The sequence below is a fragment of the Musca autumnalis genome, unplaced genomic scaffold (assembly GCF_047663935.1).
Source record: "Musca autumnalis isolate F117 unplaced genomic scaffold, ASM4766393v1 scaffold_3, whole genome shotgun sequence".
Classification (NCBI taxonomy): Eukaryota; Metazoa; Arthropoda; class Insecta; order Diptera; family Muscidae; genus Musca; species Musca autumnalis.
This window is the reverse complement of record NW_027411866.1, coordinates 107,539,715-107,566,918: the sequence shown is the minus strand read 5'-3', so window position 1 is coordinate 107,566,918 and position 27,204 is coordinate 107,539,715. Positions and strand designations below refer to the sequence as shown.

At 34.9% G+C, this 27,204-nt stretch overlaps 1 protein-coding gene across 1 annotated transcript in view; it reads left to right on the top strand.

Moving 5' to 3' along the window:
* The first annotated feature begins 1,053 nt into the window (after nucleotides 1-1,053).
* Nucleotides 1,054-27,204, top strand: part of dpr14 (defective proboscis extension response 14) — a 404,735-nt gene continuing 378,584 nt past the window's right edge. Inside the window, exon 1 of the mRNA XM_073979194.1 lies at nucleotides 1,054-2,217. The gene's annotated coding sequence lies outside the window, so the exon portion shown is untranslated. The remainder of the gene's footprint in view (nucleotides 2,218-27,204) is intronic.

Sequence of the window (27,204 nt, the reverse complement as noted above, 5' to 3'; positions counted from 1 at the left end):
TTGTGTTTTTAAATGGATATTTTTTATTCCCGATTCGCTTAAATGCAAGATTATTAGGCTCTTAATGATCCCACAAAAACATATGCTGATCGGTTTATTCGTTTTTCGTGTGTTTCGTAGGCGACCATTTATCAGAGAAATGTGCAATATTTTTCAACAAAAAAAAAAAAAATCTGAAAGTAGCTCAAAGTGTAACCTATCAAATGAAAACAAAATCTTCCAAAAGTGTTTGGTAGATTTCTTGTAAAAAATTCATGAAAAATGTAATTTTTCGTGCTCAATAAGTGGTCATAACCCCTTAAGTATGCTTGGGAATACAAGAAGTATTTTAAACATCCAACCACTCCATTGAAGAAGCAAAATTTGGCCTAAAAAATATTTTTAACCGCCGAAAACCCGCTTGTTGTGGGTATTACATGTTCGACCTCAACCGCCGTTATACTTTTCATATTTGTTTATTTCCTGCCTTACACCTAAGAAATAAAAGTTTACGACAATAATTACAAGTTGTAAAAACCTTTTTGGGACACTTTTGGGAATCTTGGTTTCCGGGCAATTTTCTTAATTAAACATTACTATGGGAATTAGCCAAGAAAAAAATCATCTATAAAATTTAATACAACAAAAAAGAAGCAAACGCGCCTAACCACAAACCATTAAATTCACATTTAATTTTATTACTGTGGCCGCTGAAAATACAAATTTTTATAATTAACTTTCCATTAACCCATGGACTTCTTGCTCTTTTAATTGAAATGAAAAAAGAACAATAAGTGAACAATTAAGAGAGCGAAGTATTGATTCTCTTAAATATGGGAAACTTGCGCAAACTCTCCACTCTTTTATTTGTTGAAATTTCGTGGAACACTCTGTTGGCCTCTCATCACACAGTTTAGTTTGTTACTTGTGATGCTGATGGCGATGATGATGATGCTTTTTAAGAGAACTAGGATATTACAAAAGGCAGCCAGGCAGCCAGCCAGCAATTGTATCCCGGTGCGTAACAATGAGCAAGTGTAGACAATAAAATATACTGTCGTATGAGGACCCAGCAGTTTGAATTTCAAGCGTACACAAGACGGTTGTGCAAAGCTCGTTGTCGCATCCTGTCGTTGTCACAACCAGGCTGACTGGCATTTGTGCGAATAAAAAAGGCTATCTCAGCAGCATTCATTAGTTGTTGGTTGAGTCTTACCGGGTTCCGGGTATAAAGTTTTTATCGCACACACTCACACACGACACAGTGAAGACACCAGAAAATTGTGTTAAATCCTTTTTGCAATAACAAAACACCAACATGAAAAATGTTACAAAAAGAAACAAATTCCCATGAGTTTGTGTGTGTGTGTAAGGCATAAGTGTATTAGTGCGTGTAAATGCAATTGAAAATGCGTGCGTGTGTGTTCCATAGGCAAACAACGTACGCACTTGTTTAGGCCTACAACAGTGTCTGAGGATATCAAGTGATTTGTAGTGAGTGGGGGCTACTAGGCTGTGTGTCTGGCTGTGCATTGGCCTTTAATACTGATACCTGTGCAAATGTGAATGTGTGGATTTGTGTCAGTGTTTCTTTGGTGGTTGTAATGTTTCGCAGTTGTATTAGCATCAACAAAGACTTTTTATCTGCCAGCCCCAACATGAGCAACAAAGTGCAAAATGCTTCGATTTCTGTGCTAAATTTTCAACTGAATGCCACATAAACGGCTCTTTGCTGCGATAAGTGCTTGACTTAAAGTGACCTATTTTCATTTTATTCGTTGTACATTTGTACAAAATTAGAAAAGTTTGCAAACGGAAAACCAACAGCAATAGCAACAGCAATCACAGCATTGTAACAGAGAATATAATAGTAGCATAGAATTCGTGAAACAAGAAAATCTCAATTGCCTCAACAACAATAATAACAATCAAAACTACGGTCGGTCGTACGGTCAAATCAAGTCAACAAACAAACAGTCAAACAAGTCCCCTAGAAATCTTTAAAAATCTTTAATGGCATTACAGAAAAACTACAAGCCAGGCAGCAGAAGGCAATACAAGCACCACAACATCAGCAGTGGCAGCACAAACAAACAACATTAAAATGATTACAACAGCAACAAATTTTTGTTAGTGGCAACATCAACAACTGGAATTGCTCAAAAGGAATAACAGAAAAAAAACAAAGAACGACAACAACATTTGGTAGCCTTGCCTAAGGGCCACAAGCATTTTGTGGTGAGTTTGAGTGTATTCTTCATGTTTGTGTATGTCGTTCTCTCAGAAAAAAAAAATAAAATAAAAAGTCACATCACCAGAAACATCATCATCGTCATCATCGTCCACACCATCATTGTCATCATTAACAACAAAACCATCCAAGCTGACAGTCATAAACAACAGCAACAACAGCAATAAACCCATTTGGTGGAGCCAATGACTGCACCGACAAAATGCCAACTGAATGGATGTTCGTAAATTTACTCGCAACCTTCTCCTCCTCCTCATCCTGAAACAACACCTTTGGTAAAACCAGTAAACTCTGCACACCCAACAACAATTACTGCATCAATGACTTTAGAACCATACCCACTTTTGTCCATTGTCCAATACAAACAAACACAAAACTCATTTAAACTCAACGCACATTTTTAAAGTTTACAAAAATGCCCTTAACATCTTGTTCCGCAGCAGGTAGGGTTGTCGATTAAATTTGAAATTTGCCCAACAACAAAAAACTCATTATTTGCACAATTTTAATTATTCAAGCGTGATTTAAAATTACAATGGGAAATAGAAAATGGAAAATGCGTTGATGTTTATAAACATAATTCTAGTTTACTATTATCTATAAATATAGAAGAGCAGTGAGGTGAGTGACTCACTGACTGACTAATTCATCAACCCTCAGGCGAAACGGCTGAAGCTAGAAACTTAACATTTTTAGTGCGGGTTGCTGTTGGCGAGTAGGGGTGAGATAAGGCTGGGTTTTCGGAAATTCGGATTAGAAGGGTACTAAAAGTACTAAAAGGCACTAAATATGGTACCCTTTCTATTAGTCAAACGGGAAGAGCTAGAATTTGGAACTGGAATTTGGAAGTGGTGGGTTAGAAAGTGGTACCAAAGGGTACAAGTGTACGAAAAGTACTAAATGGTACTAAATTTAGTACAATTCGGATTTGGGTGAACGTATAGAGCTGGAATCCTGAAATTTAGAATGAGGTCGCTGATGGAGAGTAACATAGAAAGGTTTTTGGAAATTCGAACTATAAGTTTACGAAAAGTTCTAAATGGTACTAAATTTAGTACAATCTGCATTTGGGTGAACGGATAGAGCTCGAATCTTGAAATTTGGAATGAGAGTCACTGATGCAATGTAAGAAAGAAAAGGTTTTTGGAAATTCGAACTATAAGTGTACGAAAAGTTCTAAATGGTACTAAATTAAGAACAATTTGGATTTGGGTGAACGGGTAGAGAAGGAATCAAGAAATTTGGAAGTTTTTTTTTATACCTGCCACCATAGTATGGAGGGTATATTAAGTTTATTTTTCCGTTTGTAACGCATTGAAATACTCATTTGCGACCCTATAAAGTATATATATTCTTGATGAGGGTAAAATTCTGAGCCGATCTGTGCCTGTCCGTCGGACGCTGAAATTTTGGGAAAATGCGTCTTTTGTTTGCAGGCAGGTCAAGTTCGATGATGGGCTATATCGGTCCACGTTTTGGTATAGCCCCCATATAACGGTACCCCCTGATTTACGATATTTTGACGTTTTTAACTACATTTTCAGACCGATTTAGCTATAATTTGACATTTAGGGTTCTTAAGTGTCAATAAACTTATTTAACAAAACTTGTAGACATATGTCCACGTTTTGGTATAGCCCACATATAACGGTACCCCCGATTTACGGTATTTTGACTTTTTTAGCTACATTTTCAGACCGATTTAGCTACAATTTGACATTTAGGGTTCTTAAGTGTCAATTAACTTATATAACAAAACTAGTGGACATAGGTTCATGTTTTGGAATAGCCACCATATAACGGTACAGCCATATTTCTGGTATTTTGACATTTTAAGTCACATTTCTAGACCGAATTAGCTATAATTTGACATTTAGGGTTCTTAGTGACCAAAAAACTTATATTTGGTATACCCCCCATATAACTGTACCTCCCGATTTTCGGTATATTGAGAATTTTACCTAAAATTTGAACATTTGACATTTGAAGTTCTTAGTGGTCACCACGCCTATCCACCAAAAATTGCCATGTATGGATGGATAAAGCCCTCATATAACGGTACCTCCCGATTTTCAGTAATTTTATGATTTTAGCTAGAATTTTAAACCGAACTAGCAGTAATTTGACATTTGAAGTTCTTTGTGGACACAACACCTCTCCATCAAAAATTGTCAACATAGGTCCATGTTTGGATATAGCCCCCATATAACGGTACTTCCAGATTTTCAGTAATTTGGCAATTTTAGTTTTTAACCAAACTAACTGTAATTTGACATTTGAAGGTTGTAGTGGTCACCACACATCTGCATCAACAATTTTCAACATAGGTCCATGTTTGGATATAGCCCCAATGTAACGATACCTCCCGATTTTCGGCACTTTGAGAATTTTACTTAAAATGTTTAACCGAACGTGGATCCATGTTTTGGTATAGCCCCAAAACAAACCTCCCGATTTCCGTACCTTAGCTTTATTTGTTGGCCGAACTTTTTGTAATTTGAACTATAAGAGCCAACAAAAATTCCGCAAAAAAATTTTTCATTAAAGTTCATATTTTCGCCGAACTACCTGTTAATGACATTTTAAGTTCCCACGTTATCTACCGATTTTCGGTATTTTGAGGATTTTAGCTACAAATTTTAAACGACTTAGGAGTTATTTGACATTAAAGTCTCCCATCAAAAACTTTCAACATAGGTCCATGTTTTATTATAACCCCTATATAACGGTCCTCCCAATTTCTAGCCCACCAAAAATTGTGAAGATACATAGTTAGATGTAGACATTTTATGTACAGTATCTGACATTTTAACGTACCCACTTAAAGTTGGGGACAGGAATGAAAACTAATTATTCCATTTAGTTCAGAATATTTTATGGTGGAGGGTATGAAAAGTTCGGCCCGGCCGAACTTAACGCTTTTTTACTTGTTTTTTTTTTTTTTTTTTTTTTTTTTTTTTTTTTAATTCAGACTATAAGTGTACGAAAAGTAATAAATAACACTATATTTAGTAAAATTTGGATTTGTGTGAACGAATAGAGCTTGAATCCTGAGATTTGGAATGAGGGTCACTGATGAAGCAAATGGCAAGTCCTATCGAAATGGAACGAAAGGAAATATTGTAGCCATTCAAATTCTCTACAAGATTAACTGTATCGCCTCTTTATAAAACAATGTCATATACGGTGCGCCTTAACTAACTTTAAATAAAAACCGCTTACACCTCGGAAGTTTTTGCGGATTTCGAAACAGTAATGTTCATATATTTAAAAAAAATCCAAAAATAAATAAATAAATCACGGCTAAGTTCACATTTTTAGGTTTATTTTAGGTTTTTGCAATTTTGATTGGAAACCGCAAGCCCAATCGAAATTGGTCTAAGAAAAATCCTTGTTTTATATAGAGACGATACAGTCAGTGAATTGTCACAATTTGAACTTCTATATCTCAAAAATTATAAAATCTATGAAAATATCATAAAGGGCAATCTTGTACAGAATTTTCATAGCTACAGCTCTTTCTTTTGTCTCATTTCGATAGGACATGCGGTTTCCAACAAAATCGTGAAAACCTAAAAACCCTTAAAAATGCCAACTTGAATCGCGATTTATTTCAAAAAGGCTCCTGCGATTTTTTGTTTGTTTTTTGATTTTTCTCATCTATGAACATTGTAGTTTTAGAATCCTCAAAAACTTTCCAGGTGTAAGCACATTCCATTTAAAGTTGCTTCAAGAGCACCGTGTATCATAAATATTTGTGTAAAAATTCATCAACCTAGGTCAACTCTTTATATTTGTGTCCACTTTTGTATGGAAGCTGCAACACTGTGCGATGACAGTATCAGACCTGGTGCCACAAGTGCCGTGACACAGTGGCCCCACTTGTTTGGGAAGGTGCGACAAAAATATTTCTATGAACATTGTAGTTTTAGAATCCCCAAAAACTTTCCAGGTGTAAGCTCATTCCATTTAAAGTTGCTTCAAGAGCACCGTGTATCATAAATATTTGTGTAAAAATTCATCAACCTAGGTCAACTCTTTATATTTGTGTCCACTTTTGTATGGAAGCTGCAACACTGTGCGATGACAGTATCAGACCTGGTGCCACAAGTGCCGTGACACAGTGGCCCCACTTGTTTGGGAATATGCGACAAAAATATTTCTATGAACATTGTAGTTTTAGAATCCCCAAAAACTTTCCAGGTGTAAGCACATTCCATTTAAAGTTGCTTCAAGAGCACTGTGTATCATAAGTACGTGTATCATGCCAACTTGAATCGCGATTTATTTAAAAACGCTTCAGCGATTCTTTTTTTTTTTTTTTTGTTTTTTGATTTTTCTCATCTATGAACATTGTAGTTTTAGAATCCCCAAAAACTTTCCAAAAAAAAAATTCATCAACCTAGGTCAACTCTTTCTATTTTTGTCCACTTTTGTATGGAAGCTGCAACACTGTGCGATGACAATAAGGTGGCCTGAGCTAAGAGAAATGACGGGTTGCCAGTATCAGTGACACAGTGACACAGTGGCCCCACTTGTTTGGGAACGTGCGACAAAAATATTTTTAATCGTCGGATTTATCTAGAGTTTGGGAATTCCCGACTTTTTTTCATTCCCGGGAAATCGGGAATGACAATTTCTCATTCCCGGGAACCCAGGAATTCCCGGGACTATGGGAAATCGAATCCGTGGGGCATAGACGTAACAGAGTGTAAGCAAACATGAACATACTTACACCCTTTATGTGTAGTTGTGCCGTTAGTTATCTCTTTGGAACAATATTAAGGGTAAAATACAAAAGGGTCAAAAAGCAATAGCAAACATCTTAAAAGACGTTGCGCCAAAATCTTGAAAAAGTATCCCATGACTAATGCGTGATATTCAGGATTGCGATTTACGCCGCGAAACAACTAGAAATTCAATTAAAATTTGCACTATCGTTTTACAATATTTATTTTCTTAAAAAATTGCTTCTAGCTTTGTTTAAGTAATATAGTGATACAAACGAATTGTACGTTAGTTGACTATAGTTTTTGCTGCTGTTATAATTCTCGACAATTTTTTGATTATTTTGCGTTTATAGATTTGTAATATCTAATTTAGTTTGGTTGCTATTCGTTCCCTAAAAATGTTCTTTTTTAAAAGTCTACTAAATTATTTTTTTATAAGTTTTGGAGGTTTTTTAATGTATTGTGGTGAATTGCAGAATAAATCGCACATTTTCTGAGATGTAGGATATGTGTCTATAGACAAACCAAAAATTAGCTGCAGGTTCGCGCAGGTTTGCGAGATATGCGACTTTTTCAGAAAGTCATTGGAATATTCATATACCTATATTTTTGAAAATTTGATTGAAGATCCGGCATTAGACGTCAATGTTGGTTTCGTTTATCCCAAAATGGGTTCACCAATACTAAGAAATGTTACTTTTAATAGTTTTATGACTATTCTTGCGAATTTCATTCACATTTTATAGAAAAAAATGGTCAAATTTGAGCAGTTTTCTCAGGACATCGTTAAGTACCTAAAACAAAGCTTAGTTGCACCAGATGATTTTAGGTGATATACTCATTTGCAGAACCGTGTTATAAGATAAACATATCCTCAGTCGAAAAGTTTATTGTGTAAAATTTATGTTATATCAATGACACTATACTAAAAATAAAAAATCTCAAAAAATTTTTTTCATTTACTATGTGGATGCTTGGGGTGAGGGGCCAAAGCAAGGATCTATGCTCTGAATTGTATTTTAGAATATTTTATATTCAATGAAGACAAATTTTAAAGTAAAGCAAACTCGGTTGGCAATTGTTACCTAACACCATTTAAATATCCCAAATGGGGTGCCCCCCTCATATTGGGGCTATAGCAAAACGAGAAAATACGTTGCTAATATTTCGCAAAACGGTTTTCTACCTACGGAGAACATAAAATACCAAAATGCAAACAAATAGATTGGTAAATGTACTTGGAATCTTTAAAATATGTTATATTGGCCGGTACCGCTCAATGGGGGCTATACCTTTACGCGATCAGATATTGACAATATTTTGTACATATGTTCACAGAAACCCCAATATACCAATTTGCAGCAAAATCGGTTGAAAAATGAACCTAATACGTAAAAATGGTCACCACGATATGTGGGGGCTATGGGGAACCGCAGGTCCATGTGGCCCATATTTATCCACATACGACCCTCAACTATAAGAAACATTTTTGGAAAATTTTAGTAACATACGTTCTTCACATTAAAAGTTATGAGTAAAGTTCCACTAAAGTGCCCATATTTCGCACTGTGCGTCGGCATGGGAGTTTTTTGTTGACAAAATTACGAAAAAATGTTGATGTACATGGATGTTTTTAAGCAACCCTTACTATTTGTACGAGTGGCCTAGTGTGTATGGCTAGAAATCAGAAGTTCATGTGTTCGACACCAGCAGGGAGCGGAAAAAAGAAAAAGAAGAAATAAAAACAAAAAATAATTGGAGTGTTGAATTTGAATATAATTTTACCACAATTGTTCTAAAAATAGAACACACGCTTTTTAGCTTTTTTGACTACTGGTAAGTGGTTAAATATGTACTTAACAAGTACGTTTACCATCGTCATTAAGGCAGCGAATGCAAGTTGCTTCAAATAAATCGAAGTGATTTGATAGCAGGTCTTAAAGTGAACTTATACGAAATTTTGTGTGGGAGGTACCGGATGGAGTGGACAAATATAGTCCATATTTGAACCTGATCTATATCTAGTAGATATATGTATTATGATGTGTCAAGTATGGACCAATTCGGCCACTTCCTTCAAGAGTTACCATATCAACAAATTTTCCGAACATTTTTGAACTTTTGTGGGGGAGGTACCTGAAGGAGTGGACCGATATGGCTTATCTTCAAACTTAAACTATGTTTGGACAAAATATTACTAAGGCCAAATTTTGGACCGAATCGGCAGATCTGTTCTAGAGTTATCTTGCGCTCCAACCACCTCACACGGTGTCATAGGGTTTTTGCATCTTTCAGGCTATTTTCTCAGGAAGTATGGAATTGCCCCTAATGAAACTTGTACCGTCGTATGGAGGGCAGTGAATACAAGTTGCTAAAACAAAAATCAGAGCGATTCTAGAGATGGCCCTAAACTGAACTTTTCCGAAATTTTGTGTGGGAGTTACCCGAAGGATTGAGTCTATATTGAAACATTATCTAAGTCTGGTACACATTATCGTGCGCACAAATTTTCCGAACATTTTCGAACTTTTGTGGGGGAGGTACCGGAAGGGGTGGACCGATATAGCCCATCTTCGTACTTAAACTAAGTTTGGGCAAAATATTACGAAAGCCAAAATTTGATCGGTTCTTCCGTTCGAGAGTTATCGTGCGCTCCAGCCAGCCAGACAGACAGACGGACGGACATTACTCAATCGACTCCAAATTGTCTGAAACACATTTCGTCCAAACATACTTGGGGTCTAAAACCATTATTTCGATGAGGCACATTTTGCCCGTATGAGGGTAGAAAAACACAATAAAGGAAGTACTTCCTTCCTATGACATCCCCATGTAAAAATAATGACTTTAACGGTCAATCAATAAGTAGTTACAACTGCAAAAATTTACTGAATAAAGTCATTATTTGGTAATGACTTTTTTGCTGGGTATAGTTTATTCTGAAACTCATACTGAGATTTTGTGTAAATTTTTTCTTCTTTTGACGCTTTTCACCTAAAACCTAGTTTCATATTACTTTCATGCATCAACTCGAAAAAAGAAGGAAAAAATTTCATCAAAAAATAGGGAAATATATTCATTTTTTTTTTTTCAGCAAAATTTATACTGATATTTTCATGAAACATAATGTAAATAGACATTTCATTTTGTTTGTGACCCATAGTGAAATTTTAGTCGTTAACGTCATCTCTCTAAAACTATGTTTTGTGGGTCAATTTTAAATAAACTCAGATAAGGTCCGACTTTAAGCTTAAAACGTGTTTTAATTTTTAAAGATTCTATTTGATCCACGCCTTATGCCATCTGAATCTTTTACGTCAAACTTAGATTCATCAGAAAACAGCACAGTCCTCAATTTTTGGACACTCCAGTTCAGATGGGTCTTGGCGAATTCTACTCTGGTTTTTCATTTTTTGTGAATATGATAGGTTTTTTGCTGGCCGTCGACTGAATAACCGAGCCTTTAGGCGTCACAATACTTATTCAACTCACATTGTCAACATAGGCCCACATTTTGGTATAACCCCCATATAACGGTACATTTCGATTTTCGGTATTTTTGCTACATTTTTGACCGAACTGCCTGTAATTTAACATTTAAGATTTTGAAGACACGAAACTTCTCCACCAAAAGTTGTTTATACAGGTCCATGTAATGGTACTCTGAAAGAAAAATGCTTCGTTGTATCAATGAACGGGTTTCATTGATTATTTTTCGTTGATGCTATGAAACGTCCCATTAATATAATGAAATGTTTCATTCATGCAATGAAATTTTACGTTATTTAAAATTCAAGATTTTTGTTTTCATTGTATAAACGAAACGGATTTCATTGATGCAATGACATTTTTAATTTCTATAAATTTAAGAAAAATATGTATGTTTTGAATTCAAACTAAATAGAATGAGCTAAAACACTTGTACGCTAACATCTTTTTAAAAATGGCGAAAAATTTATATATTCGATGTGTTTGGTTTGCTTTAAAAATGAATGAAACAGTTTCATTAAATAAATGAAAGAGTTTCATTAAATAATTGAAACATTCCTTTTTGCGTTTTGTATTGTTTGTAAATCTGTTAAGTTATAAAATTTGTCTTCTAATTATTTTGTCTTTATTAAACAAATAAAATTTTTGACAATCATAAAAAAACACATATATGGTAACATGGGGCGCCTTCGCCACTGGGGCGGCTACGCCAGTGCCGATTTTCTCGCAAAATATAAGTTCTAGAAAAAATCCGTTAAAAGCAAAATTGTGAGTTTAATGAAGATCTATCATCTCCCAAAAGTTGGCAGTTGTGTCATAGGTATGATAGCGGACGCACGCGGTATTTTTTGTGATATCTTCTTTATCTTTTGTGATATCAAAAACACATTTTATACCGTTAGAAGACAACTACTGAAGAATATAAATGCCAATAATTCGCATGAAAAACAGCAAATGCAAATGTCAATATATTCATATTATGAAATATATAAGGGGTGGCGCGCCATGATAGCGGCGTGGTGGGTTAATGTTAGAAATTTGTCATGTTTAACTTAAATTCTTTATACCGTAGATATACCACACTATAATATGAAGTTAAAATCAAATATTATCCTAAACGTATCTTGTTTTAGTTATATTATGATTTTTGTACCTAAATTCAGGGCACCTACTTCAATTAACCGCTAGAATCGGTTACTTTTTGTGAATTTTAAAATTATTTTTGATTATTCAATAGAAAACATGTTCCTTTTTTGCATAATGATGATATTTAAGGAAGAAGTATGGTACATTACAGTTTTAGAGTCCGTTGGAGAATGTTCAATAGCGATGGCGAAGCTGCCCCATGGGTGGGGAGGCTTTTTACACATTTTGTAAATTCTCAAAAATAATATTTTAAAAACAAAATTGTAACCATTTATATATCAAAACTTATAGTCAAGATATGCTAATATTTGTACCAAAAATAATATTTGAAAAAACTTTAACGGTGTCGGTATGAGAACATTTTGAAAAAAACGTGGCGAAGGCGCCCATGTTACCATATATATATTGGCTACATAAATATGTAGGCATGAATATTTGCCAAATCTAGCAGAATCGTCATCAACTGTACAATAATTCGCTACTGTCGCCGATTGTCGTTGGTATACATAAATATGAATCCACATTAAAAAGAATGCTCTTCTCAGTTCTTTGTTATTGTTTGTATTGTCGTTCATTGAATTCCATTTGTGGTTGTGTGTGAGTATTTAACAAACAGAAAAAACACGTGTTGGCAAAACAACCACCGCTTTCTTAGCTACATCAAACGATTTTCAAGAACATTGTTTTAGTTTGCGCTAAACCACAGTCAAGTGTGGATGAAAAAAAAGTTATTTTACGTCTGGTGTTTTCAACTTTAAAAACTGTGTTTAATATGAAAAGAAAATGTAAATATTATTTTTTAGATGTTCAGTTGTTCTTTTAAGTGAATTTTCATTTATATTTTTCTTGTACTGGAAGCATTCAATAGAAAATCTAAAGATGAGTGGAATGGCGGAGAAACTGTTACCATTGGCCAACCATTGTATAGTGTTCTGTCCAACGGCGAAAGTTAAAGGTAAGTTAATGTTTAGAAAGAAAACCAGATAAATTACTAAAAATTGTTGTATGGTTTTCAATTTTGCTTACAGATGACAACGCTCAAAAGGATAATTATCTTCGCTGAAAGTAAGTATGAAGTGTTTAATAATGTGAAATGAAACTTCAAATATTGGTTAAATTATTTTTTGTAGTTTTTATGTGTTCGTTTATTTACTTTTTTTAATTTTCATTTATAGTTGCAATGGAGATAAAAATTAGAAAATCCAATGATCAGGGGAATTACGGAGACTGTCCGTGGCCAATGAAGCACTACGCCCTTAACACGTTCGCGGACGCAAAAAAACTCACAGAGGTGCAAAAAATGACACCCAATTTTTTCGAAATTAGTTTTTTTGCATTTATTAATTAATTATTAATATTATTATAACTTTTTATTTATTATATTATGGAAATTGATGAAATTAGTCGTATTATGTACATTAATCACAAAAACATATGATTGTATACAAGTAAATGACTAAAAACTGACTTTGCATATGAATGCTATAGCATTCACGTCCGCGAACGTGTAGACAAAAATGCTGTATCCTAACATCGTGGACGTACACATGGGATGACTCAGCGGCAAAAGTTGGAGGTAAGTTATTGTTTAGAAAACCAGTCAATTTGTTAGCAATTTGTTTATTGTTTCAATTTTACTTACAGATGACAACGCCCAATAATATCATTAATGTGCTGAATACCTGAGGTATTAAATATGACTTGTTGTATTAATTGTCAACACTAATTACAATAAAATGAAATAAACTTATTTAGCATTGACTTAATTTTTGTTCATTATGTGAGTATGAAATGACTTCATAACATGAATGAAATCCTACGTTGTATCAATGAAATTTGTCATTGATTATGAACCAACGCACATACGGGTAATATAGGTCAAAAGTTGATCAAAACTCAACATATAAAAATCGCGTTTTTAAAAACAAACTATTGACCCTTTTCCCCATTCGCTATGACCATCCGTAACTATCTGCGGTTAACCAATCCAAAGCTGCAGCCTATTGAACTCAGCTATAATGAAAGAAAAAAAGTACATGTTCAAATAATATAAAATGAAGTGAACATTGAAATAAAAATATTTTCGCGAAAATTTATATTTTTCAAGGTTTTTATACCCTACACCACTATGTGGGGAGGGTATTATAAGTTGGTTTTGGCCAAAAAGTTTGTAACGCATCGAAATAGTAGTAGTAGACCCATACTTATATATACCAAAATGAATGTCTCGACGAGCTGAGTCGATCTGGCTATGTGTGTCCGTCCGTCCGTCCGTCTGTCCGTCTGTCCATCTAAACCTTGTAATCACGCTACAGGTCGCAATTTTGATCGGATCGTCACGAAATTTTGCATGTTGATGGGGGTCCCGGAGGGGAAGAAGCCTATTGATTTTGGTGATGGTCGGATAATATTTAGGGGTCGGAAAGGGCAAAAAACTTAGGTGGATAAAAAGACAACGTTTTTTTTCAAAGCGAATATCTCAGCTTCTATATGGGGTATACCAAAAGCAAAACGTGACAATTAAAGTAGAAAATATCACCTTTCTAATGATGTAAAGTAGGTGCTCGTAGGTGATCAAACAACGAAGATATCACAATAGTAGCAAATAAAACACCAATTTTCATTTCTGCGATTTCAATTATATTGACGAATATCACAGCTTTAGTTGTAAACTTTCCAAAAGCAAAGCCTGACTATGAAAGTAGAAGATCCCGTCTTAACAATGATGCAAACTAGGTCGGCGTAGGTAATCAAATGACGGAGATATCGCAATAGTCGGTTATACATCCCATTTTTCTATTTTTTTTGGAAATCACGCTACAGGTCGCAATTTTGATCGGATCGTAACGAAAATTTGAGGGTTAATGGGGGTCTCACATATGAAGAAGCCTATTGATTTTGGTGATGGTCGGATAATATTTAGGGGTCGGAATGGGCAAACACTTATTTGGAGAAAAGTCAACATTTTATTTCAAACCCAATATCTCTGTTTCTTTAAGAGGTATATCAAAAGCAAAACTAGGCAAGGAAACTACAAAATATCACCTTTACAACGAAGTAAAGTAGGTTGTCGTAGGTGGTCAAATAGCAGAGATATGGCAATAGTCGATAATGCATCCCATTTTCCGATGTTTTTGTAATCACGCTACAGGTCGCAATTTTGATCGGATCGTCACGAAATTTTGGGGGTTAATGGGGGTCCCAAAGAGAAAGAAGCCTATTGATTTTGATGATGGTCGGATAATATTCAGGGGTCGGAATGGGCAAAAACTTATTTAGAGAAAAGGTCTACGTTTTATTTCAAAGCCAATATCTCTGTTTTTAAGAGGTATATCAAAAACAAAACCTGGCAAGGAAAGTAGAAAATATCACCTTTACAATGATGTAAAGCAGGTTGTCGTAGGTGGTCAAATAGCAGAGATATGGCAATAGCCGATAATGTACCCCATTTTCCGATTTTTTTGTAATCACGCTACAGGTCGCAATTTTGATCGGATCGTCACGAAATTTTGGGGGTTAATGGGAGTCCCAAAGAGAAAGAAGCCTATTGATTTTGATGATGGTCCGATAATATTCAGGGGTCGGAATGTGCAAACACTTATTTGCCTTATTTTTATTTCAAAGCCAATATATCTGTTTCTTTTAGAGGTATGTCTAAAGCAAAACCTAGCAAGGAAAGTAGAAAATATCACCTTTACAACGATGTAAAGTAGGTTGTCGTAGCTGCTCAAACAACAGAGATATCGCAATAGTCGGTAAACATCCTTTTTTCTGATTTGCTTGTAGTCACGCTACAGGTCGCAATTTTGATCGGATCGTCACGAATTTTTTGGGAGTGGATGCGGGCCCCACAGAGGAAGAAGCCTATTTAGTTTGGTGATGGTCGGATAATATTCAGGAGTCGAAATAAGCGAAAAGCTTATGTGGAGGAAAGTCAACGTTTTTTTTCATATGTGAATGTCTCCGCTTCTGGTTGGAGTATTCCAAAAGGAATACCCGTCAATGGAAGAAGAAAAGATCTCGTTTATATTGATGCGAAGTATGTTGGCGTAAGTGAGCAAACCGAGATATTGCAAAATTCAGTAATAAACCCAATTTTTCCATTTTTTGTAATCACGCTACAAGTTGGAATTTTGATCGGATGATGACGAAATTTTGGGGGTAGATGGGGGCTCCACACAGGAAGAAGCCTATTGATTTTGGTGATAGTCGGATAATATTTAGGGGTCGGAATGGGGAAAAACTCATTTGGAGACAAATTCAAAGTTTTATTCTTTGTGAATATATCGGCTTCTAGTAGTGGTATTCCAACGGCAAAGCCAGTAAATGGAAGCAGAAAATATTACCTTTACATTGGTGTAAAGCAGGTTGGCGAAGGTGGTCAAACAAGGGAGATACCACAATAGTCGATAATGCATCGAATTCTTTCATTTTTTGCAATCAAGCTACAGGTCGTAATTTTGATCGGATGGTCACGAAATTTTGGTTGCTTATGGGGGTCCCAGAGAGAAAGAGGCATATTATTTTTGGTGTTGTCGGATTATATTCCCTAAAAGAAATGTTTAGCAGTGAAAAGCTTATGCACAGGGGTAGTGGTGTAGGGTATCACATGGTCGGCCCCATCCCGACTATAGCCTTTGCTCACTTGTTTTTTTTTTGTATATTCCAAATTGTTTTTGCAGCTTCACTCTTTAATGCATATGTTTTATGATAATTTTTAAGATAACTCAAATTTCAACGGTGAAAAAGTGCATGATGCGAACGTTTGCGGACCATAATTACTTTTGGTGATTTATGCACTGAAGTCTCCAACATTAGATACAATCATAATGTATTGCGCATATTTGCGCCATTCACAATCACGCCATTCACAAAAATCACATTTTTATCAACTAAAACCATTGAAATATTTAAATACGGAAGTATTTAAGAAAAACATTCACAAAATAGAAATATATTTTGGTTCCAGCTTTCGCCAAATCTACTTATTTTATTTGTACTCATGTGTATTAGAACTCATAAAAATCTCCAAAGTTAATTGTTTTTGCATCTTCACTATTAGTTTATTGTGATACAACCCGTCATTCATAGATATTTTTTATGATAACTCAAATTTCAATGGTGAAATACTACATGATGCGAACGTTAGCGGACCATAGTTACTTTTGATGTTTTATGCAAGATTCTGCAGATTATGCTGACTCAAAGATAACACGCTACGCATAGTTGCGCAAATCTGAAATAATCATATTTTTCTCCACTGCAATCATGAAAACCTTTAAATTTGTTTCTGCAGTTACATTGGAATAATTTATGTAAAACAATTTAAAAAAAATTAAAAAAATATTTTGGCAACGTTTGCCAACACTAATTTTTGATCCGTCTTATAGCCGGGACTCTTATTTATCAGACTGAATCAAAACTTTTGATAAATGTTTGCACCATTCGGAAAAATCACTGGTTTTTCTGAAGTAAAATTTAAATAATATATGTAAAACAATTTTAAAAAAATTCAAAAAATTTTTTGGCAACGTTTGCCAACACTAATTTTTGATTTGTGTCATAGCCGTGGCTCTTATTTATCAGACTAAATCAAAACTTTTGATAAATGTTTGCGCCATTCGGAAAAATTACGGGTTTTTCCGAAGTAAAATATGGCTAAGACAACAAGTGCGCACTATGGTTATAACTTTTTGGGGACTATATATAAATCTGAACCGATTTCAACCAAAATTGTAACATTGTGTTCTAGGCTAGTTTTGTAGGTTTGTACCAATTTTCAGATTAATCGGACCTATATTACGCCGTTAGTGTATTATTTACCTCATATCCGATGCTAATATATATGGGAGCTATATCCAAATCTGGACCGATTTGCATTATTTTCTACAAAAATAGTCCTTGGACTAAAGATATGATTTGTGCAAAATATTATATCAATCGGATTGTAAATGAGGTTTTTAGGAGTTTTAATAAACTTTTAACATACATTACTCCTATGTGCAACGTAAGGCTTCATTGCATAAATTAAGAAGTGTCATTACAACAACGAAAGTATTTCATTGCATTAATGAAGAAGTTTCATTGCATCAATGAAGGAGTTTCATTGCATTAATGAACAATTTCGTTAATTTTACTTCAATGAAACTCAATGAAACTTTTTTCCTTTATTCAATGAAGCTCTACGTTGTTTCAAAATCAATGACAAATTTCATTGATACAACGTAGGATTTCATTCATATTACGTAGCTTTTTCTTTCAGCGTATAAGCCCCATATAACGGTACCTCCCGATTTTCGGTATTTTGAACAGTTTAGCTAAATTTATTGAACTACCTGTAATTTGTCATTTGAGATTAGCAGCGGTCACTACACTTTTTCACTTAAATATAGGCCAGTGTAAGTTGACATTTGAGGCCCCCAGCAGTCCCGACTCTCCTTCCAAAAAATTGTCAACATAGGTCCCTGTTTTGTCATAGCCCATATAACGGTACCTCTCGGTTTTCGGAATTGTGAGGATTTTAGCTAATTTTTATACCCTCAGCATTTATGCCAACGAGGGTATATACACATTCATGCGGGCAAAATTTGCCTCATCGAAATAATGGGTTTAGACCCCAAATATGTTTGGACTAAATCCGTTTCAGACAATTTGGAGATGATTTAGCCATGTCCGTCCATCTGTGTATCTGTCTGGCTGGAGCGATTCGGTCCAAAATTTGGCTTTCGTAATATTTTGTCCAAACTTAGTTTAAGTTCGAAGATAAGACATATCGGTCCACTCCTTCAGGTTCCTACCCCCAAAAGTTCAAAAATGTTCGGAAAAATTGTGTGCACGATAATCCATGATGGGAGAGTCCGATTTGGTCCATCCTAATATATCTACCAGATATAGATGAGGTTCGAACATTGACTATATTGGCCACTCCGCTCTCAAATCACTTTTATTTTTTTGAAGCAACTTGTGTTCGCTGCCACAATTACGACGGAAAATTTTTTTTTCATTTGCAAGTCCATACTTCTTGAGAAAACAGCCCTAAAATTTTAAAAGAACCCCTATAGCAATATATGTAGTGGCTGGAGAGCACGATAAGTCTCGAACTGATTAACTGATTTGGTTAAAAATTTGGCCATCGTCATATTTTGTCAAAAATTAGTTTCAGTTCGAAGGTGGGTAATACCGGCCCAGAACTTCCAGTACTTCGACCCAAAATTTAAAAAATGTTACTTTCTTGAACAGGGTAACCAATTTGGCCCATACTTTGCATCTCCTAATATTTTGTTAAAATTTAGTTTAACTTTTAAAATGGCCGATATCGATCTTCTCCTTAGGGTACCTCCCCCACAAAAGTTCAACATCTGTGTTTAAGTGCAGGTTAGGGTCTGTTCCAAGATCCTTTGAAAATGTATACCGATGCTGTGGGTTGTGGTCCTGTTTAAAGCGATATTATGTTATCCGTGGACAAGTCCATGCTTCCTGGCATACTGGTCCAAAAGTTATACGATTACCCATTGTGGGCGCGATATCTATCGAACAGATGACTCCCAAAATAGTATCCACTTCCGTAATGGACGATATCGGTCGATTCCTTTGAGTACCTCCTCCACAACACTCTTGAACTTTAGGATTAAATCCACATTTTTATCGGCAAGCTCAAATGTCCAAAAAAGGGTCACAAAGTTCTGAAAAGACCCTAAATACATTCGATCTGTCCGTAGATGAATGTTTAAATTCACATAGGCTGAGGGTATATCTCTCTCGGCAAAGCCCGCTCGCAAAGCTCAGTCATAATTTGGCACTTAGGGTTCCTGGTGGGCAAAATATTTATTCACAAGAAATTGTGTACATAGGTCCACCTGTTGGACTGGCCCCATATTACGGTACTTTTTTCAGTGGCTGCAATTTGGGTTCCCATTGTCCAAAAATAGTCCCCAGAGCTAATTGTGTTTGTATCAATATTTTCGTTCCAAATTGGCTGTAATTTGACAGTTAGGGTACACAATTATCCAAAATCCTCTGCACCAAAAATTGTGAACCGCCCAGCTACGGCAGTACCTCTCGATGTCTCTTATTGTGAAGTTTTTAGACCGAACTATTTATTACTTGGTATTTGGGGTTTCCATCTACCATGGTCAAACAAACTTCTCCTCCTAGGATATTTTGAAGTTTTAGTCCACGTTACCGGTTCACAATTGCTGTAATTGGTAATTAGTATTCCCAGAAAACTTCCAATTTATTGCATTTTAGTTCATTATATTTGATGGTAGAGGGTATAAAAAGTTCGGCCCTGCCGAACTTAACAAGTTTTTACTTGTTTACAATTTCACTCAGAAACTACAAACGTCCTTCAATGGTGTTGGGTGGAAGTAGGTGGAAGTAGTCTTATATTTTTATTCGATTTTAAATCATTCTGTAGTTTTTTTCTTTTTTTGAACAGTTTAACTTATTTCCCCTAAAGGACAGAGTGAAAGGTATCCATTAAAAACGAATAGCATTTACAATCGTAACAGATTGAAGATTTCGAAGAACTTATGACCCATTTCCTTATCTTTAGTGTAGATTTATTCACTGTATTTCGTATATATTTGGTCCCCATAAAATAATAATATTTATACTGCAACAACAACCATTGTCGTGCTCGTAAACGAGTAGGTAATGTTGCCGTTTCCCTTGTATTTGTACTAGTGGTTGGGCTATTGTAATAATAAGACAGCTAATATCAACCAGTCTCCAAACTATATTAGGCTACAATGTGCGATGCTAGAGCACACGTGCTCCAACACACATAATGCACACTCTACTCGTACATGTGTATCCCCCCTCCTCCCACCGAAACAGTACCATTACAAACAAATGTTTCAGCAATAACAACAGCAAACACATATGAAATGTAAACACACTTGTAAATTGTTACTATTATTTGCCCGTTTGTTTTGTAATTGTTGTTGTTGCTGTTGCCGCTATCCAAGCAGGGGCTTTGGCATCTTCGACATGCTTCTGTTGCCACACACGTTAAGTTCAATTACAAAAATACATACATACTTACACACAACAATAATAGTCATCATAAACAACGTCGAAACGTTTCTTGTATTGTATTCTGTCAGAGAAGGTAGGCACACACATACAGACAGGTACAGACATAGTATGTGATTGTGGGATTTAAGTGTTTGCTTCAGTTTACTTTTGTCGCTTTCGATTTAAGACAACGGCTTTAAACATTTGAACTTAATGGACCACAATGCGCTATGATTAGCTATTACATTTGTGTGAAAGCCACAATCTATGGTCGACAAATTGAGAAATGGGATAATTTCGGGGTATTGCAATATTTAGAGTTGTATGAAGCTGATGGTTTCTTTGCGCAAGTATCTATTTGAGCTAGCAATTGACACTTGGGTATAAAAAGTTTCTTGTTGAAAAACAAGAAACAAGGGAACTGATGAAGATCTGTGGCGAGATCTGAAACTATAGTATTCCCTGCCTTACCCCTTGGTAAACATCGCCAATTTTTTTCCACTAATAAATTAAAGTTGTTTTAATAAAATATTAAAACAACGACTATGGGATTAAGCCTGACTATTTTGAAAAACAAAATAGAAGTCGTCATCCCAAACAAAAAACGCCAACCCTCCTTTAGTTGATTACGGCAAAGAATAGGAGCATTCTGGACTTTTTGAAGCCATTTCCTTGTTGTTGTAGTCTATATTTTAATTGATGGCGTTCTTGAAGGATATTAATTTGCTAAGATATAAAAGATGTGATCTATTCGAGTTGTTGTAATCTCCAAAATTATTGTATGCAATATTAAAAACTGTAAAATGTATAAGTGGCAAATGGAGTATATTAGGATTGGAAGCCAGTAACTACTATGGTATGAATATTTATATAAGTACGCTTCTAATCATTGGTGCCACTTTGTTGCAATTGTGAAGTCGTGTACTCAAAAGGTCAGGCGTATAAAAATTCGTTATAAACGGATTTGTTCTATGATTAACATGCTCTTCGAACCATAAGAACAACATACCATATCGTTGACTTTAAATTTATTATCGGACAGCACTCTTTGATATCAAGGAAGCTTTGCTAGGATGGTAGTGCGAAACATATATTTTATATAATCTCCGCAAATTAGTCAGGAATAATTGGATTTTGATGGCATACATATATATTCTTAAACAGCTGCCATATGCCGCACAATGCTTCAGGAATCGATTTTCCTGGCCAAAAATCTAAATTTTGTTTTGTCAAAGATATTTAATTTCTATATAGGATTCTACAGTAAACATATTGAAAAAACTAAAAACATACGTCAAAATACTGGAAGGTTTGGGCGTGGTGTGCAACTAAAGACGAACATTTTACCCATTTTTGGGAAATACGTAATTTTTGCTAATTTCTGAAGAAAGACGTAGCTATTTCTCGGAAACTATAACAGATATTGTGTTCATTGTTTTTTTGTAAGGTAAGTAGGATTGTGGCCTTAAAAGATCGCTTTAGTAAATCACCGTAGCGTTTACACAACATGAGCCATTTTATTTTTCCTCAGGTACTAAATTTTATGAAATTCCAAATTTAGTGGACTAGAACTTTTGTGGAACAACATGGAACAAAGTTCTGCTTTCACAGAAAGATGACCGGGAGTCTCCTCTTTCAGTCCATACTATATACATACTTTTGTACCCGTCCCGTTCCGTCCGTTTAACACTTTTTTCAATTTATTGAAATTACATGTGTAAAAATGTGTGTTTTCTGTACTGTTTCCATATGAATTACAGATTTTTGACACAAATTAACATTTTTTTGAGTATATGAGTTTTTATACGAGTTATATAAGTTTTATGAAAAACCAAAGAGTATTTTTTTAATTTTTAAAAAAATTTAAATTTTTTTGCAAAAAAATGTTTGTTCGATTTTTTTTTTGGTAATTTTATTGTTTATTTGTTGGTGTTTGACCATCTTTAATACATAGGCAGACATAAAAACACTCATATTTTGATGAAAAATAGTTAAAAAACTCAAAAGTTTAACTTTGACCTTCAATTTCTCTGCAACTACCAGACCGAATTTGACCGCTTATAATTCGTCTGAAAGCTGATTGTGTTGTCTGTTTAACAAAAAAAAGAATTATGAAGATATCTCTATCCGTTCAAAAGTTACAGAATTTTGACCAGGAAAAAACGATTCTGAACCACTGTGCGACGGTGAGCTTTGAACACACAAACCTAGGATTTGTAGTCGGGCACATTAGCTCTGTGCCACCGTACTTATTCCTTAGTAAGTAAGTAAGGAAGTAAGTAGTTATGTGTAAACCATTATATATGCACTACCTGATAATGCGGAGTGTAATGAGAACTCATTACTCGGTTGTGCATCAAGTAATGGCATGTGCTTACCATATTTTTGCTGGGTATATATAGGTATACTTCTTACATAGGTATACTACTTTCTTAAGAAAATTAGATTACAAATTTATATATTTTAGAATTAAATTATTTGTTTTAATTTTGTACTGTTAATTTTACATAATTTTAGGGAACAGCTTGGAACAAAGTTCCGTTTTCACAGAATGATGTCCCAGAGTGTCCTCTTTCAGCCCATATATACTTTTGTATCCGTCCCGTTCCGTCGGTTTTTTGAAATTACATGGGTAAAAATGTGTGTATTTTCCATACAAATTATAGCTTTCTCACACAAATCAACATTTTTTTAATATAAGAGTTTTTATAAGAGTTTTATGAAAACCCAAAGAGAATTTTTTTTCAATTTTGGAAAATATTTAAATTTTTTGAAAAAAAAATTGAAATTTTTTTTTTCTAATTTTTTTTATTATTTTTTTTTTTTATTTTTAGGGTTTGTTTATTGGGGTTTGACCTTTTTAAATAGGTAGAACCCCAACAACACAACTCAAAAACACTCATATTTTGATGAAAAATATGAAGAAAACTAAAATTTTTAATTTTAACCTTGAATTCTTCGGCAGCTTTTGGTGGCTTTTGATGTGGCTGAAAGTGTTATCTATCAAACAAAAAAATAATTATGAAAATATCTCTATCGGTTCAAAAGTTACAGAGTTTTGACCAGGAAAAAAACGATTCTGGATCACTGTGCGCCGTTCTTACTCGTAGTTGTTACTTATTATTATTATTATTAAAACTAGGCATCTAATTAGATTTGGTTATACTGCCCAAGTTATTGTCTTGGCAAGCATTTGTAAATATTGGTCCGGCATTACGGTACCACCATTTTTATAACCTCCACCATAGTATTAATTTTGTTTTTCCGTTCGTAACGCATTGAAATATACATTTGAGACCCTACAAAGTATATATATTCTTGATCAGGATACAATTCTGGGTCGATATAGCCATGCCCGCTTGTCCGTCCATATGTCCGTTTGTTTTAATCACTCTAGCGTACAAAATAATTGAGCTAGAGCTTTATATTTTTTCACCCGATTGTCTTTTTTCCATAGGCAGGTCAAGTTTGAAGATAGGCTATATCGGCCCACGCTTTGATATAGCCCCCATATGACGGTACTTCCAGATTTTCGTTACTTTGAGGATTTTAGTAAAAATTTTAACCGAACTAGCTGCAATTTGACATTAGAGGCCAACATAGATCAATGTTTTGTTTTAGTCCCCATATAACAATACCTCCCCAATTTCGGTATATTTAGGAGTATAGTTAAAATTTTTAATCGAACTACATGTAATTTGACGATTAAAAAATCTCTACTAAAAACGGTTAACATAGGTCCATGTTTTAGTATATAGCCCCCATATAACGGTACCTCCAGATTTTCGGTGTTTTGAGGATTTTAGCTAAATTTTATGACCGGCTTACCCGTAATAATTCCCAGTGGTCACAAAACTTCTTCACCAAACATTTTCAACATAGGTCCATGTTTTGGTATAGCCCACATATAACGATAACTCCCGATTTTCGGTATTTTGAGAATTTTAGCTAAAATTTTTAACCGAACAGCTTGTAATTTGACATTTGATGTTCCTAAAATTGCACAACATCTCCACGAAAAACTGTGAACATAGGTCCATATTTTGGTATAGCCTCCATATAACGGTACCTCCCGATTTTCGGTATTTTGAGAATATTAGCTACATTTTTTGACAGAACTAGCCGAAATTTAACATTTGGGGTTCGCAGGGGTCGCAAAACATCTCCACCATATAACGGTAGTCCCCATATAACGGTACTTCCCCATTTTTGGTATTTTGAGGATTAAAGCTTCAATTTTCGACCGAACTATCTGTAATTCGACATTTGGTCACAGTGGTCACAAAACTTCTCAACCAAAAATTGCCAACATACAAACCGATTTAAGACATTTTTATATGCATTTTTATACCCTAAGCATTTATGCACACGGGCAAAATGTGTCTCATCGACATAGTGGTTTTAAACCCCAAGTATGTTTGGACGAAATGCGTTTCAGACATTTTGGAGTTGACTTAGCCATGTCCGTCCGTCTGTCTGGCTGGCTGGAGCACATGATAATTCTCGAACGGATCAAACGATTCGGTCCTAAATTTTGCTTTCGTAATATGTTGTCCAAACTTAGGTTAAGTTCGAAGATGGGTTTTATCGGTCCACTCCTTCCGGTACCTCCCCCACAAAAGTTCGAAAATGTTCGGAAAATTTGTGCGCACGATAACTCTTGAAGGGAGTAACCGATTTGGTCCATATTTTGCACATCGTGAAATTTCTACCAGACTTAGATGAGGTTCCAATATGGACTTAATCGGTCCACTCCTTCGTATACCCCCCACACAACATTTCGGAAAAGTTCAGTTTAGGACCTGCTCTCGAATCACTTTGATTTTGGTTGTAGCAACTTGTATTCACTGCCCCCCATACTACGGTACAAGTTTCATACTTCATGAGAAAATAACCTGAAAGGTGCAAAAAAACCCCTATGGCACCATATGTTGTAGTGGCTCGAACCTTGACCAGGAAAAAACGGATATCGGGTACCCCCCACATAAATGCACTTTAAAAGATTTTTCTGGGGCAAGTCCATACTTCTTGAGAAAACAGTCCGAAAGTTGTAAAAAAAACCCCTGTGACACCATATGTTGTATTGGCTCGAACCGAATACTGCGTTCGTCCACACTTTTTATATCGTAATATTTCTTCGAATATTAGATGAAATTCGAAGGTGGTGCTTATAGGTCCACTCCTTCCGGTACCTCCTCCACAAAAGTTCGAAAATATTCGCAATATATCACAAAAGGAGCAACCGATTTGCTCCAAACTTTGGATAACGAAATATTTTGTCCAAACTTAGTTCATGTTCAAATTTGGGCCCCATCGGTCCAATCCTTGGCGTACCAACCACACAAATGTTCAACGTTTTTGTTTGGTAAGGGTCCGTTCGAGAATCCTTGGGATATTTTTACCGGGGGTTTCATAGTGACCCTGTTTACAGCGATATTATGTTTCTCGTAGGCTAGTGTGGAACAAAAGCTCTATCTATCGATATCCCCCGCAAATTTTTGAGCTTTAATCCAATCCATATTTTTGTTGGTTCATACGCCCAAAATTTTGAAAATCCCCTAAAGACATACTTTTTTTTGGGAAAAAAGTTTTTCAATCCACACAGGCTGAGGGTATATCTCTGTCGGCAAAACCGACTGATACTTTTTTAATTATTTTACCTTATTTAAGTATCAGTTAATTGTGGATAGGGAAAAAAATAATTATTCCGTTTTAGGTCAGAATGGTGGAGGGTAAAAAAATACCTACAATGTAACACCGTTAGTTGGGTAGAAACTCTAATATAATATAACTGAAGTCTATATATTATTATGAGTAGCAAATCTACTGCCCTTAGTGGAAACATTACCTAAACTTAATTAATTTCAAATGAAACTTACGTAGCTTATTTATTGTTATACTTGTATGACATTGAGGTTTAGGAAAAATCTTTTTCTCAATTTCTTTAAATAAATATAACCGTTATTATGAACATTCAATAAGAATGTGCAAAGTGTATCTATTATTTGGAGCAGGTGTGTATATTATTCTTGTAATGGTGTTGCTTATTGATATATACATATTTCAATGTTTTAAGCTTACCACATTCAAAGTAAGGACTAACTTAAAGATTCGTTCTACCACTTGAGTAACCGAAATGTGAACTTTTAAAAAACATTATAGGCTTATAATATATTATTCTTAATATGACATTAAATTCCTAGCACTTTTAAATAGATTGCCTGTTAGTATCTTGAAAGCACGATACGAAATTTTGTTCATAATATGTTTGTTATGTAGTATTGTACATATATTCTTATGTGTTATATTGTGAAGGCAGATTTTATTTCACACGAAGTTTCCAAAAAAACTGCATGTCCTCTAAGACATAATTCTTCTTTTTCGTATTTATAATCTCTTTTCCATAACCCTCTCTAAGTGCAATTGCTTTTCTTTTTCAAAAGTTATTTAAAAAAAAGCATTTTGCCATTGTCGTCATAGTAGTGTGAATAGTTCTTCAACCATAAACTAACACGTATCAGGCATCTACCGTGTTAGATAAATAGCTTAAGTTTTCTCCAGATGTTAAACTTGGTTCGTGTGTTTTTTTTT